The sequence below is a fragment of the Manacus candei genome, unplaced genomic scaffold, assembly GCF_025592945.1.
Source record: "Manacus candei isolate 608988 ecotype Guabito, Panama unplaced genomic scaffold, ASM2559294v1 h1tg000050l, whole genome shotgun sequence".
NCBI lineage: Eukaryota > Metazoa > Chordata > Aves > Passeriformes > Pipridae > Manacus > Manacus candei.
The window spans coordinates 2,836,179-2,852,223 of NW_026138098.1; the positions used below are offsets into that span (position 1 = coordinate 2,836,179).

A 16,045-nucleotide genomic window follows, 5' to 3' on the forward strand; every position below is an offset into this window, starting at 1 on the left:
ACCACTTCAGGTGTGCATTGGTTGTTGCCATAGTATTTGATAGATGGCCTAGTGCATTTTTTGCTTGGAAAACCCCCAGAATGAGTCATAGAATCACAGAATGATTGAAGTTGGAAGGGACATTAAAGATGATCTGGTTTCAGCTCTCCCATCTCAAATATAGTCGAGACAAGATGTGTTTGGATATTCGAGTCAGAGCTTCAGCTGACGCCTGTCTGTGGGTGATTAACCAGTCTGCTCTTGTGGCTTGGCAATAAAGGCCTGCCCTTATTGTGACATCTATTAATGGAAAAGGTCACAGCACAGCTGAGAATATGAAATGGGCCCTCCCTGGAGAACAGCATTCTCCACCCCACCAATACAGACTGGCAGGTTGTGACAAGTAGGATACAAGGCAGGAGACACCACGGGAAATACAGTTATTCCACTAAAGCTCTGTTCAGAAATGTCAAAAGATGCTGCTGTCAGCAGGAGGATACTCTGAATCATGAATTAAAATGTTCACAATAGACGTGTTCTGCTGTGGAACATTAGCAAATGCTGCTGAAAAGACTACCCACAGTATAACACCTAGGAGACATGTTGCTTAGCTATTTGTTCTGAACTTCTGATTACTTTGATCAGAAAATGGTGTCCTGATCTTTAGTGTGTGTGCTGCTGTAACACAAACCAAACCTTCTGGATAGTTTTCCTCCACAATACTGCACTGGACCCACACTGGTGGGGAACACAAGGGTTTGAAGGCCTGTTTTGTACCAGGATGCAAGTTCTGGAGAGATTTTTCTGAATTGAAGGGTAGATACAATGACCATTCTCTAAAACTTGAGAGAAGTGGGCAGGTGAGGTTGTAAGTTAAAAAATATTCACCCTGAGATGTTGGCTTTTTCCAGAGAATCATCCGAAATTGTTCAAACTGGACTGAATTTCACATTCTGTGAGTGCTTTAGTGTAGTCACAGATGACTGTTGTTTACAGATCCAAATTAAAACCACCAAAACACATGGTATTTTTTTTCCTTTTCATTAGAATTCAGCTTCAAGGGGAGGAGAAATAATTTTAGAACTCTGCAGGCAAGCAGAGCTGCTGTGCTCACATATTTAGATTGGCTTGGGCCTCTGAAGTTTCTGATTTGTTTTGATGTCGTGTAGAGTGTTTAATAATGTGTGCATAAGAAACTCCTGGGTAGGGTAAACAGTGGTGTAATTAAGTAGAATCATAGAATCATCCAATGGTTTGGGGTTGGAAGGGACCATAAAGACCATCTCATTCCACCCCCTGCCATGAGCAGGGGCACCTTCCACAAGACCAGGTTGCTCCAAGCTCCTTCCAGCCCGGCCTTGAACACTTCCAGGGAAGGGCAGTCCACAGCTTCTCTGGGCAACCTGTTATATTAGCACAACTGCTTAATGCAGAATTAAAATCCAGCCTAGGATGTCAGTAACCCAAGCTGGACACTGAGAATAGTGGTCTTATCACCCCCAGACTCCTCCTCCAAATCTGAACTTGTGTGTTTGTTCTTTTTCTGTAACACGAACACGAGACTTTGACAGATTTTAATGGAAATTAAGATGCACACAGAGGTGAGAATTAGAGTTTTCTGTGGGACAAAAGATAATTCTTGCATCTTCTTGATAAGCAAATATATTACTGTCCAAGTAGCTGTTTGCTGTTATAATCAGCCCATTATGTAAGTACTTCTGAGACTGTCTTGCATTTTTATGTGATTCATGTGTATCAAATCAGCCATGGAAAATAATAGTCTGCAAATTGAGCTATGTTTCACTTTGTCACATTTATGTCAACTGCCTGGCAAGGTGCTGACCTTCTGCAAAGGCTGTGCCACTGCACCACCTTCTGCAAAATGGATCCTTGAGGCATTTCAGCCTCCTCTGTGATTGTCATGGTCACATTATGAACTGTGTCACAGACACTTTATAATTTGTGCTCAAATTGCTAGAGAGAATAAGTGGTTCTTTATGGGAGCCCTACAGACAGAGCTGGAAAGGCTCTGAAGGCTGATCCATCCCTTTGTCCTGGAAGGAGGAGAGATGGATATGATCTGTTCTGCAGGGTTTGTGCATGTCCTCACCTGTAGCCTCAGTACCTGCTTTCAGAGCTACACCTGTGATGTTCCATGTGGCTGATGAGAATGGAGAGGTGGGACCTACTTGTTGTCAGATATGGGGCCAGTTTTCTTTCAGAAGCTAACCCAGACTGGAGTCAGATCATTCTGAGAGACTCTGGGTAGACAGGGAACTTCTGCTGATCTCTGAATCTCTGAAATTAAATACACATTTCTGTCTTACCTAATTATCCTGAAATGAGCATGGAACCAATTGGAAGCACAGCAACAAAATTCTTCTGAAAGCAAAAAGTCACAACAGTCTGTACAGAAAACTCTGCTTTCTGTGTTGTTGGTTTCCAAAATGTTTCATAATGCTTCTCTGGGAGGAAGCAAAGCTGAGCAATTGGTGTCACACTGAAAAACAGGATAAGCTTGATAACTTCTGGGTTTTATTTGATTGATCATGTGTTGAAAACAAGTTCTCTGCTTTTGCAGAGGCTTAGTGTAAAACCTAGGAAAGAAAAATCAATGTATTGCCTTCGTTTTTGACCAATGCTGATAATCCTAGACTGAGTTGCTTTTAATGATGTAATCAAAACCAAGAAGGGATTTAAAAGCATAAGGTTTTTTTTCCTTGGGGAATTCAACCCTTTTGAAAGGAATATATTGCTACATTAAGTTTACAAGTGCACTGGGCGAGGAGGAGATGGGAAATACAAGTGAAGGATACAAATGCAATGTCAAGGCCTCTTTCTTTCCAAAGGGTGGAGGTTTGCAGTTTTTTGGGGCTTTGGGGGTATTTCCTTTTTTTTTTTGGAGGAAGGTGTAGTTCTGTGAGTTTTATGTTTATTACATGAACTGGATAGGTGTATAGCTCTAGTGTGTGTCTTGACTGTTTGGTGCACAAGTGAAGTGATTTATTTTTTTTTTTATAAGAGCAACAGAATGAAAACATTGAAATTAAATTGTTTAGGTCTTGGAAACTAAAACCCAAGGAGGTTGAGGAAACTAAAACCCAAAACCCTTTTGTTGAGGCTTTGTGGCTGATGTCATAAAAGGCACTTACCATCTTCTCAAATACAAAAAATAGATACCTTCCACATAACCAGCCAGTCTGTAACAAATGGACAGGAATGAGCCACACTCCTGCTCTTCATCCATTTTCTCCACTCCAGGTTTTTAAAGGAGATTGTCTCCTGAGTGATGTGTTCCCAACTGCTCAGCCCCAGGCAGGAGGATGCTTTGTGCTGCTCAGTGTAGATCTCTTCAGCCTATTACTGAGTAATAGCATCAACTCCTGGGATGTCTGCTGTATTTCCAGCCCAGGACATTGTGGACTAAGTGCATTTTCTTGTAACTGATGGTGAGACTGCTGTGGTGGGGTCCTCAGGCAAGGAACTGGATCCTTCAGGCTTCTCTGGGTGAACCCATGATTGAGGGGGACAGTCCTGTGTATTTGCTGGGCAGGGTGCCCAGAGACCCCCGTGCTGTGTGCTGGCCAAGGGCAGCTTCCATAAAACAGCAGCAATTCAACAAATAGCTCCCAGGAACTGCATTTTTCAGAGGCAAAGCATTAATGGGTGCTTGACAGAAGTGGGAAATGTCACCTGTTTTGTAACCATGTCTTTGTTCAGAATTTGGGCTCTCTGGGGCGTTCTGCCTGCATGTTTACTCAAAGAGAGCAATTATTGGTGTGTGTTGTGAAGCTTCTCTCAGTGTGTGGTGGGGGACAAAAGGGCAGTGGCAGCCCCCTGTTTGCTTGTTATTACTGTGTATTTTACAGGTTCCCTCAGGCAATATATGGTAATTTCCTTGCTGCTAGAACAGGTTCAGCAGCGTGAAAATGGATGTGTCATTACAGTAATTAATCCATCCACAAGGAGTTTCAGAATGGCATTGATCATCTTGCATCTTACAGAACTGTGGCACTAGAGATTCAAGACAGAGATTGCACACCTGGCTTGGGTTGCTGTTCCTTGGCACTGTGGCAAGCTCTGAGGGTGCCAGAGGACCTGACACTGCCAGGAGGGTGGAGGGCTTGTAGGGATCACCTCTTGTCCTAGTGCAGGTAACACATGGGCTAGAACTGTTGAGCCAGGTGTACTTTGTATTTCTCAATAACCACTGTTATGCTTAAATATGGCCTGTGCTTTTGGGGCGCTCTGCCCCCTAATGCTAAATCTTCTAAAAACAAAAGCATAAAGAAATGCTTGAAAAATACTGGAAATACTTCAAGTTTTTGTTAACTCTTTTGAAATCACGTTGAAGCTGTGAGCTGACTTCTTTAAGGAAGTCATTTGTCTGCCCATCCTCGGCAGCCACAGCAAAGAATTGCACCAGGTGGGAATATTGTTCTTACCTGATTTTTTTTTCATCCTGCATTTTCATAACATGATTCTTCACTCAGACCCTGAGGCCAAGAGACCTTTGGATTCTGCTTCCTGAAATCTCCTGCTGCAAGGTGCCCCTGGAGAGCCTTATCCACGCTGATCTCATCAGCTGAGGGCAGGTCCTTGAAAGTCCTTAAAAATGTCACTCCCCTCCTGGCATGAGGCAGCTGCTTTCCTAACAAGCCTGGCTCCAGCTGTCACAGGGATCTTACACCTTGGGATGTTTAAAGGCTTAGAAAGAAGTATGGAAGTAAGATGAGATGCTGTTGTCTGTGATGGTGGTTCTGCAACTCCAGCATGTGGAAATGTCAACAGAGCTTTGAGCATTTGGCTCGTGGGCATGGTCTGCAGAGGCATATTCAGCAATAAAACAGACTCTCTCATTTGGTGTGGTTATACTTGTGGTCCCAGCCTAAAGCCCATTTGGAAAGCAGGGGTTTAAAGTTTTGTTTGTGACCCAGTGAATTCAGGCCTGCTCCTTACACTATTGGCACAGCACAGACAAAATCCAAAATTGAAGTGTCTGTGCCTCGGCAGGAGGGGAGAGCCAAGGAGCAAATGAAGAACTGCATGAAGGGAGGTGGATGAAGAGTTTTTCACAGAGGTTTGGCTGCCCTTGAGCCTTAAGCTGTGTCAGCTCTGCAGGTCTGTGTGGTTGCAGACCCCTCTCTCCTTCTGGGAGATCCCCACACAGCCCCCGTGGAGGGAAGCACCCACCCCCAGGGCTGTGCTCAGCTCTGCAAACCTCAGCCCCCTCTTTCCATGGCTCCTTGATTTTATAAAATGCTTTTAGACGTGGAATCTCGTGGGGTGTTCAGTTCTCACGTTTCTGATGGTGATTCACTGCTGACCTCTGAAAGGCTGCAGCCCCCCCAGCATCCTGAGCAGCACCGGGCAGGGGCCTCTTTTGTTATCCTTGCAGTGGGCTTCCCATGCTGGAAATTTCAATAACTAAGCAGGCATTTTGGTTATTCATAACTCTTAATGCCATTAATCTCACTTGCAATTTAGATTAGGCAGTGACCTTAGCCACCAGACAGTGATCAGTGGGAAGAGGGGCACAATTATGTTTTGTTTTATTTCATTTATTTTTGTATTTACTTTTATTTGAAACCCGTTCTGAAGTTTATTTCTTGTCCATGCTGGTTGCATCATCACTGATCACTCCTTTTTTCTTTGAATTAGCAGATGGGAATTCTGTCAGTGTGCTCAGGCTTAAAATTCTGAGAAGTTGTGTGTTTTCATGGAGAGTGTATCAATGCAAATAAAGCACTCACACTGTGGTAATCTAGATAAGTGGTGGAGCAGACAATGTGTTTATCAAAGTATTTGATCTGGAAGAATAAGTTAAATCTGTGAAGCTTTACACCTACTATCTCCTTGTGTTATTTTGTAGTATATTATTTTACACCATGGTGACATGGATAGGGCTGGATTATGCCAAGTGATGTGCAGAGGCAATTGAACAAATTGCTTCTGTTTTGCTTGAAAAATGTATTGAAAAATATCCCACTGATTTAACTAACTCTCCCTAATTATTTTACTGCTCAGATTTCATTTCTGCTTTCCAGTTGCGAATCAGTGCCCCACTCTGAACCTATTAAAAAATAAATGCTGGAAAAAAAAACCAACCAAAAAAACCCCCAAACCCCACAGCTACCAAAGAAACACTAAACCAACAAACCTGTGGCTTCAACCTGATGGTCAGTCATTCTCCCTGTAGGCCTGAATTTCTGATTTATCTGTACTGAAATGGGACCAAATTAAGGATAACTGGATTTTAGGAGAATGATGATTAATGTATCTTTAAATGGTTAATTACAGACTACAATATCTTAATTATGCTGTGGACATAAACTGTATTACATGTCTATTTATTAGGCATACTAAAGCATAGATGTTACAATTTATGTTAACCTTTCACCATTTTTTGCCAGTAAACCAAAATAGGACAAATTTGTTGCTTGTTTCAGGTGACTTTTCATAATTGCTCTTTCATCTGTAGTACAAAGTTGGTCATAAAACTAAGAGAGAGAAAGAAAGAAATCTGCTTTTCTTCCACTGCTCTTGCAAGAGGTCACTCCTTTCTCTGACAATTTGCTTGGCCCTCCAAGAGGTAGTGTTTGTTTAGGTTCCCTCTTTGGGATGTCATCTTTCAAAATAACAAAGATTTTTAGTTTTAAATTATGATCTGCTCACATACAATGCAGTGGTGTCTTGTTTTTGGCTGAGATAGAGTTAATTTTCTTCTATTCCCTGAAGCAAAAAAAAAAAAAAAAAAAAAAAGAAAAAATTGAATTGCATCTCTGGGGACAAAGATTGAAGGGGTTTGATTGGGTTTCTGTGCTTAGCTGTGGCTTTTTGAAGGATGTAATGACAGCACTAGTGTTAAATATTGTCCCTGTCCCACAGCAGTGCATGTGGTGAGCTGGACCATGGGGTGACCTGGCTGGAAAAAGCAATATAAGATCAATGTGGTCTCACAAAGGCTCCTGCTGCCACATCTGTGGGTGTGACATAAAAATCAGAGTTAGCAAGAAAAGTGAAGAGTGAAAGTGGAGGGTGGTAAATGCCTCGTAGTGTTCCAGCAGCAGCTTCAGCAGGTTGCTCTTTGAGGAGGAATTTTTAAGTGACTCCTCAAGGCAAGTGGAAATTATAATATCCATCCTCTCTTGCTCACTTTAGAGAGGGAGATAAGACCAAGGAGCAAAAATCTGCCTACAGGAGCAAAAAATTTTGCAGAATAAAAGCAAAGGAAAAGGAAATCCTGGCTGTCCCAGGACTGAAAAAAATGCATGGCAAGCAAAGAAGCACAGAAATATGCACAAGGTGTCTAGACCAATGTATTTTTGTGCAACCTATAATGAAGAATGCTTGAATTCTTTAAAAACCTGTAAACTGCTTCCTGTATAACCTTTAGAAAGATGAACTCCAAACGTGGAGTGTGGCTGAAAACAGTCTGCTTGACCTTTCCTGTAACACGAGGATCAACACTGGTCCCGGGAGACCGGTATTTCTGGGAAGGACTTGGCAGGCAGAGCCTGCCAAAGGAGGGCTGGTGCTCCTGCGAGGCTTTTAGAGCACGGGAGTCTCCAGCCTTGGGTGTCCTAAAAAGGCTGTCACCACTGCACTTCAAAAGGTGTCGATGCTTTTATGTGCTAATGTGCTCTCAAACGCTCAGCCACCCTCCCCGAGGCACTGGTTTGCCTTGTGGCTCTGTCTGTACAGACCAGTGTTGGTTTTTTGAGCAGTTTGGTCCTTTTAGTCCTTTAGGAAAGATGTTGCTGTTCCTTAGCAGTCTGATAATGTGGATACCCTTGCCACGAACCCTTTGATACCAGGCAGCCCTACAAATAAGGGAGGCTTTGGGGGAAAAGCTTCTTCCCTGGCTGCATTCAAGGCTTTGGGATCCAAGGGCAGTATTTTATAAATATATATATATATTATTGAGGGGGAAATTATGTTTAAACAATAATCTATTTCTTTAAACATTTTCCCATCTTTTGCTTGTTTATTTTTCTGTAGACAGTGCTGTTCCTCAGAGCTTTGGCAGCAGCCTTCAGATACCAGAGAAACCCCTTTTTGTTTGGGATGTTTGGTTTTGCTCTGTCTCTGCAGTTTGCTTTATATGGTGCTCATTTCTGCACAGTACCTCAATAATGCATTGCAGCTCGGAGGTATGGCTTAATATTCACCCACTCCTTCCCAAGGGGATAGATGTGTGAGGAAGGCTTTTCTTTCAGTGGGCTCTTTGATGTTTCTGTGTGTGTATGTGTGGTCATACAGCCAGCATTTACAACTGGTGTAAATGCCTGGCACGGTGGACAGTGAAGCCAAGAGCAAAGGAACAGAACATAAATTTCAGTATATCATAAAACTTATCACAGCCGTGTCCAGCACTGTTTTTTTGATGGAAGCCAAAAATTTCAAATTGGGTGCAAGTGACCCAAGTCTGAATTTATATATAAACATGAAATGGAATAAGACCAAATATTTAGGAGCCTGTACAGTGTTTTAAACAACTAACCAGTAGGCATCTAGTTTCAATAAAACATTAATTTTGTACAGGCCAAAATATGGCTCTTGCTTAAATGGATGAAAGAGGCAGGAAGAGAAAATGATAAATTTTAAAGGATGGTAGTGAATACTTAAATAGTCTTTTTCAGCAGTGGGATCACAATAAGTTGTTACATGGCTGTTCATCCCTAGGCCGAAATGCCTGGGGCATTCTTAAATCCTTTGAAGCTACAGTGGGATTTTTTTTCCCCTTTTTGAGCTACATCTGTGTGTTTTTCAGGTTCCAGAGAAGTTCTTACAAAATGGACTTATAGTGTCAACACAGTTCTTATATCTTGAAAAGCCAGCACTAAATTTAGTGCTAAACTGATGCTTCTTGGCAGGCCTAAAGGGTGAACTGGGGCCAGGCAGGAGAGGGAGAGCAGAGCACACCTTTTTTTGAGAGACCGTGGCCGTAAGGAGTTTTAAACTATAAATATAAAATAATAAAATATAAAGTTAAATATGATAATATAAAGTCACTCTCAGGAATTGGCGTGTAACAGTTGATTCGATTTTGTTTTCCTAATTTCAGTTTCTCTCACTGGATCCTGTTGGTGTAGCACTTGTCAGAGCTGCCACTGCTTCCAAGCACATCACTTCTCTTAGTGCAGACGTTTTTGGGTGTAAGTGGTCTGAGCTCCTTCATCTTTAGTCTTCAAACATTTTTCCAAGGCTCCAGGTGGCTCTTCTGGGCAGTCAGTGAAATACTGACATTAAACTGATGGGAGCACGTCCATCAAGGTCTCACTGGTGTTCCAGCCCCTGCTCTTGTTTTACCAGTGCTCCAGTTCCCATTGCTGCAGCTGAGCTGCTTGGATGGTGGTTTTTCAAAGAGGAGAGTTAAATCCTGTCCCCTTTGTGAGCAGGAGCAGCACAGATGTGGTGAGCTGCCCTCGTGGTGAATCTCTGAGCTGTGCCACGAGCTGTGCACAGGAGCTGGGGTGAGAGGGAGGGGAGGAGGAGGCAATACCTTGTCTGGGTCACCCCTGACTCTAACCCAGAGCTCCCTGTAACTCAGACAGTATGTGTGAGGTGACCAGGGGCACAGTTGGGCTCAAAAGGCTGAAGCCCTCGATCCTGCAGGTTGACAATTGACATGTTAGCCAAGACATGGATTTCTAGTGGGACTCCAACAATGTTTATTGCATAGAAACATTGGGGAATGGGAAAAAAAGCTTTCTCCACTCTACAGCTCCTGGAAGGACCATGCTGCCTCAGAACAGGATTCAATCCAAGCCTTCTTTTATTAGGCCTTTGTTTAATAAAAGTACATGTGAAACTTCAGGGAGTTGACACAGGCATTTTAAGTGTATTTTTTGCACTTGTTAGGAAAATGCCACAGTATCCCTGTTTTCCTCACTGTCAGGGCAAACAGTGCCTGTGTTCTCCTTCTTGGCTTCCTGCTAGGGCTTTACTTAATATGGTGTTGGCTTTTCTATGGATTTTTCTTTTCTCAGTGTCTTCCTTTTCTCTGTAACAAATAAAATCCAGTAGGGAGCTGTTATGGTATTCAAAAGACCAATTCAGTAGAGCTACCACACGGAAAACTGAAGCTGAGCTGTAACCTCAGCCTAATAGGGTCTCTGGATACAGGCATGTAATTTTAATCTGTTGGCTGGTACCATTGATTTCCCATATTGGATAGAAATACTGGAGTTATTAACCATTTCAAATCTACTGCCAGAGGACACACAGGACTTTTCATACACTGTCTTCACATTCTGTGTTTTACTTGCTTGGGAATGGCAATGGTGTAGTGAGCTGCCACCACCTTGACAAGGGAGCATCAGAGCTGGGAAGCTGCAGCAGACTTTGGGGGTCAGTTGTGGCTCAGGAACCCAACCCTGCTCCTGGAATTCTGAAGCTCAATCCCTGAGTGAGGCAGTGCTGCTGCTTCTCTGGGGTGCTTGAGATAAGTGTTGAGCAATGAGACACTAGAAATGAGGGTTTGGCTTTCACCAGAAACAAAACAACCCCCAAATTATAACTTGCTTGGAAGCTTGTGGCTGAACAAAGTGCTGGCCCACAAGCTTTTCCCCTTAGTTGAAACAAATCAGAGGAAAGAAAAAGGTTCTTTGATGCTGTTCATAAAACAGAATTTAATTTCAGGCAGCCTCTGGAAATGAAATATGCTCTGTGTTCACTAAACATCCTTGTTTCCTCTAATACCAAGAAAAATTTATTGTGGGTGCACCCAGAGAGCCAGATGTATTCATGCACATGTACATGTGTATTCATGCACATGTACATGTGTATTCATGCACATGTACATGTGTATTCATGCACATGTACATGTGTATTCATGCACATGTACTCAGCAGTTGTTGTTCCTGTAAAGCAAGCAAACCCAACTGGATTTCCCTTTTTGCAAGCAGAGAAAAAACTGCAGAAACTGTTTAAGGTGTAAGCCTAGTGAGGCCTCCACTAAAGCATACAAGCTGTGCTGTGGTAGGTGCTTGAAAATTAGTATCTTTTAATATTTCTTGTAAATTTAGCCGATCGTTTTGACCTCTCCACCCTGTGATGTATCCAGAATTGTTACACAGCTTCAAGCCATTTCTGTCCCCAGGGTTTAATTCCTGGTATAGTCAGCGATGCACCTGATTAATTTTTTTGCTCCTTTAGTGATGTGAAACACAACTTGCACGTGGAGCATCTGTTATTTGCTAAAGACAGTGATGTGGAGAGTGGTGGTGTGCAGTCTTTCCAATGTGCCACGCACATGAATTCCCTGTGCCCTGGCACCTCCAAGTACCAAGCAAAAGGATATGCTTATTTGTGGGGCTTGGAATGCTGTACTTTATGAGCTTAGAGATCCTCCCCGTGAATCACATCCTTGTCAGATGATGAGCATCCCCACCTCGCTGTCCAGCAAGGGGGTCTGTGCAGGCAGGAGCAAAATGGTTAAGTGCCCTGATCTCTTGGATGGAGCTGCTGGTCGGCTCCCACATTGGCTTGTTTACCTTGGCTGCTCATGATATTCTCCCTACGTTCCTCATGGAAGATTCCATTTTTTTTGCAAGAGGGATGAGCTCACTTGTTAAATGAAAAAAAGAAAAAAACAGCCGTTCTGCTTATTAATCCTCTCTGCAACCGTCCTGATATGCACAACTTGCCTGTTAGGAGAGGGAAATGTATGCACGGCACCCAGTGCACACGTGCATTTGCATTTCAAATCAGCTGAGTCAACACAATATAATGGTCCTGCCTGTATGTCCTTAGAGAGCCACAGTAGCTGACAATGTGTGCTTAAAGGGAGGGTCTGCTTTTCTTCTTCGCCTTTTTTTTTTCTTTTTTTTTTTTTTTTTTTTTAAGCCGGTTTCCATAGCCAATAGTCCCGCGTTCCAGGCGCCTGCACCGGAGCTGTTTGGACCACTGATGTTTAGCAGATGATTACTCTGTCACAGTGGCTGGGATTTTGTTTTATTTTATAAATAGCGTTCATCTGGACCAAAAAAAGAAAGAAAAAAAAAAAAAGGCAACCCACCACCAAAACTGGCAACAGTTCAGAGAAGAGGAGCTGCTGAAGTGTTTCGGCTTGTGCTGCCACTGATGCAAGCAGCTGTTCCCATCTGCACTGCAGCATTGCAGCCTCTCCACAGCCAGCGCTCCCGGGGCTCCGTGCCGGTGGAATTACGGAGGAAGCTGGCCCTGCTCGTGTCTAGCTTGGGCTCACGGGCACGCTGAGGATGGGAGGGTCGCAGTCCCTGCAGCAGGCACAGACAGGTGGCCTGATCCGGGAGCCGTCAGAGGCCATGTAAGTGCGGATTCCCTTCGCTGTCCCCCTTTTCCCTGCGCTGCCGGGCCCCGGCCGCGCTGAACCTGAGCGCTGCCTTCGGAGCCGGTCCTGGGCAGGGGGCCTTTGTCTGGGGCTGATCGCAGGCAGCTGAAGGCACAGCTGAGGTTTCCCTGGCTATGGCGAGGTGGGTTTTCCGACGCTGCCCAGGACGAGGGCACCTCGCCCGGGCTGCCCGCCCCGGACCGCTTGTGCTGAGCAGGAGCTGCGTTCCATATGTTCTGTCTTTTCATGTTTCGGGTGCATAATCAATCAAACACAATGACCATTTCCAGCGAACAAAAACCCAGCCCCTTCCCCCTTCCCAAACCCACCACCTCTGTGTTTTCTGTTTAAAATGCACAGCATGGAGCTCCATTTCACTGCCTTTTTTTTTTTTTTTTTTTTTTTTCTCCAGAGCTTCTTTTTGCTTTTCTCTGTACAGATACCGGTTTTCAGGTCACATCACCCTTGTCAGCATCCATCCCTGTCATGGCATTATATCCTATGATGAATCATAAGCAAGGTGTCCTTAGGTCTCTCCTCACTGAAGGCCAACTCTGAAAGATTCACTGGGGGAGGGAGGAAAAAGGCAGACAATTGGTGCTCGTTCAGAACAAGTTGGCACTTTTTCAGATGGCTAAATCGTCAGTGAAAGTACACAAATATGTGTGTGCCTGGAGAAACAGCAGCATCGTTTCCCACTTGTAAATAGGATTTTGTCGTTTATTGGTGGAGGATTTATCAGTTTACTTAGCCAACAGTCTTTTCTCTCTAACTCTCCACCCCAGACTGCGAAGCTGAAATGCTGGAGCGTGGACCTTAGCTCTGAATGGATTTTAGAAGAATTGCCTTGTCTCCTTTTGTTATTTCAGTTATGTAAATCACATTTATCTAACATGTCAACTGCTGCCTTCGTTACTGATTATGTATTTTGGTAGGTTTTAGGTATTTAACCACTAGGGCTGGTCTATAAACTGGCTTCATACAGGTCTCTTAGAAATTTCTTTAATGTAATGTCTGCTTGTTAAGGTAGATCTGATTACGGTTGAGACATCATTTGTATGTTTGAGATAAGTGCTTCAGAGTCACTGGGGAATGATAGAGCAGCAACTGATAGTTTTGCCTCTATAATAGGCCTTACAAGTAGGTATATGCTCCCTATTGTCATATTCCAGTATGTTAGCAGATAGCTTTGCTTGATAGTGTCTTGCTATATTTGTAAAATACAGGCCTAACAGCATTTCTGGATCCTTTGTTCCTTTGATGTGTAGCTTCAGCAATTAAGATTTTTTTTTTCCTCTATAGTTCCATCTGACATTCCTATAAACAGCATTTATTTTAATAATGTGGTGGAATAAACCAATGCCTCGTTATCTTTAAAGCACTTAAAATTGTATTTTCATCTGCACGAACCGGTGTTGATTTTTAACAGTGATCCAAGGACTTGGGCAATAAAAGAGACGTAGCTAATACAGGGTTCAGGTTTTTTAATCTACAATTTTCACAGCCTTTTAAGAATGCATTCTGTTGGAAGAACATATTGGTCGAGGTGTATGTGTATATATTTATATATTTTGGCGACACATGAGTAAATTATGTTGTCATCTCAGTGACTCCTTTTCTATATAAACATACTCATCTCTTGCAGTTAGTTATTCTTGTGGGGTTTCAAGTTGATCTTTTTAAGCCCAACATAATCAACAGATGCATTTTTTAACCCAGGCATAATTCAGTAACTGTTGATGTCCTTGGGAAGAGTTTATGACAGGTATTACTAATCTTGTATTAAATAAATCACTGAAAAAGTGTGCCATTTTCTTCAACTAAACACTGTTTAAAAAGAGATAAGAATGGAGGTGTTTCTTTATCCTTGAGGAAATACAGGCCTGTCTTCTGAAACAAGAACGTCCTCATAGGTCATGGTCATCAGCTCTAGTCTGAGGTTTTGACTTCACACCCTAATCACTCTTAACTTTTATCAGTGCTTTTCAGACGAGGTTGCATTTAACTTACTTTGCACACACAAGCACATTCCTTAGTGGCAGTGGTGGCTCAGAGGCAGAAACATCTGGCTGTGTCCCGGGTAAGTTGGGAAACTGCCCACGGGGTTACAGCATCCCTGAAGTCATCACTTCAGCCTTCAGCAGAGGCTTGGTGCCTAAAGGAGGCAGCTTCTCCAAAGGGAAAGCAGGGTTGGATTTGGCTGCCCTGAGTTCATTAGATTAAAGGGGTGTAAATCAGAAGTCGTTACTGGAATAGAATAGCACCAAAAAAAGTACAGAGGCAAACAAATTCCTTAAATAGCTGCTGGTTTAGGAGTCCCTCCAAAGTGTCCTATGATGGACTTCTTCACTAAAAACTAGGGAAAGTCGCAGAAATAAATTGGTGCTAGAATCGATGCTGGAAAGAGGTCTAGGTTAAGATTTTAGAGTGTATGCATCATTAAATACGCCCTTTTTGCATGTGCGTGCCAAATTCCCAATTTTAATGTAAATTGATAAAAGTATTTGTAATAAACCCAGCATTGACACTGACAGCCCAGCCTATTCTGTTGCTCATTGTGGATTGTAAGCACTCACTCTCTGGCAGCAGACAATTGCCCTTTCATTTAGAGAGAAAAGTCAATTTGGAATGATAAAAAAGGGGAAGCCCAAGGGAAGCCCCCTGACAATAAAAGTTAACTGCAGATGAAAGTGGTGTGGTTCAGACCTCTGTTGATGTTAGGAGCGCTGTCATGTGCTTTGCAAATCCGCAGCAGGCACCCTGGTGGCCACAGATTTAGCTCAATCAAGGGCACGTTTCCATCAGATAACAGGAGTGGAATCGGTTGAAATGAAAGCAAATGACAGTGTGATGGTGTTTGGTGTGCATGGATTTGTTGGGTGCCTGCACACATCTGGTGCTGGTGTCCTCGTGTGCGCTGTCTGTGCCACGCTGAGGTGCCAGTGTTGTCCTGCTGAGGATGTGAACAGAAATCAGCTTGCCAAGTGCTACCACCTACATCTCACTGCTTTCCTTTGCTTTAGTAATGTGTTTCTAACTCTTGGTAGTATTTTTAAAGTATTAGCAAACTGGAAATGTTGCTAGGGATTTAAATATTGGTAGCTCTTGGCCAGTTGTCACCTCTGACTCCTACTTTTTCTCCGGTGGAAAGGGTTCCTTTCTCCTGAGCACAAACCACACCTTGTTTTTGTGGAGCACTGTGGTTGCTGCCCTTTCAGCAACTGGGCAGGATTTACATTCAGTGCCCATTTCGTGATCAACCAAAGGGCTGATGATGTGTTATTTCCTCCCATTAGGAGCTCTACCTGCTGCGTCTCTAACATTTCCATCCCTTGCCAATCCAAGAGGAAAATGACTGAAGACTGAGCCAGCTCCCACTGAAGTGGATAGTGAAATGCCCACTGACTTCAATGGGAGCTGGATCAGGCTCCAAAAAAGAAATTGAATGTTGCTGATCATTGGGAGCAGGCCAAGACGGTGGTGCCCTGGTGGGTTGTTTTTCAATATTTCTTCTGCTGCGTGGTCTTTTTGTTTGGAAAAACTCAGAAAAATTTACACTGGATAGTCTCAGCCTCGTGCTAGGAGATGTGAGCAGTTGTTCTGTGTGTAAGGGTGTATGCACACATGTATTCATAAAAGTTGTCTCTGCATGTGTGCAAAGACACTTATTTTTCTATCTCTGAAACTTGGAAGAATCCACTGCGTGGTTCTTAAAGGTTTGAAAGAAATGAGTGTGGCAAAATATTTGCA

At 43.2% G+C, this 16,045-nt stretch overlaps 1 protein-coding gene across 11 annotated transcripts in view; it reads left to right on the plus strand.

Moving 5' to 3' along the window:
- The window catches only part of TACC2 (transforming acidic coiled-coil containing protein 2), a 137,445-nt gene that overhangs the window by 64,541 nt on the left and 56,859 nt on the right, over positions 1 to 16,045 (plus strand). The gene's annotated exons all lie outside the window — the stretch shown is intronic.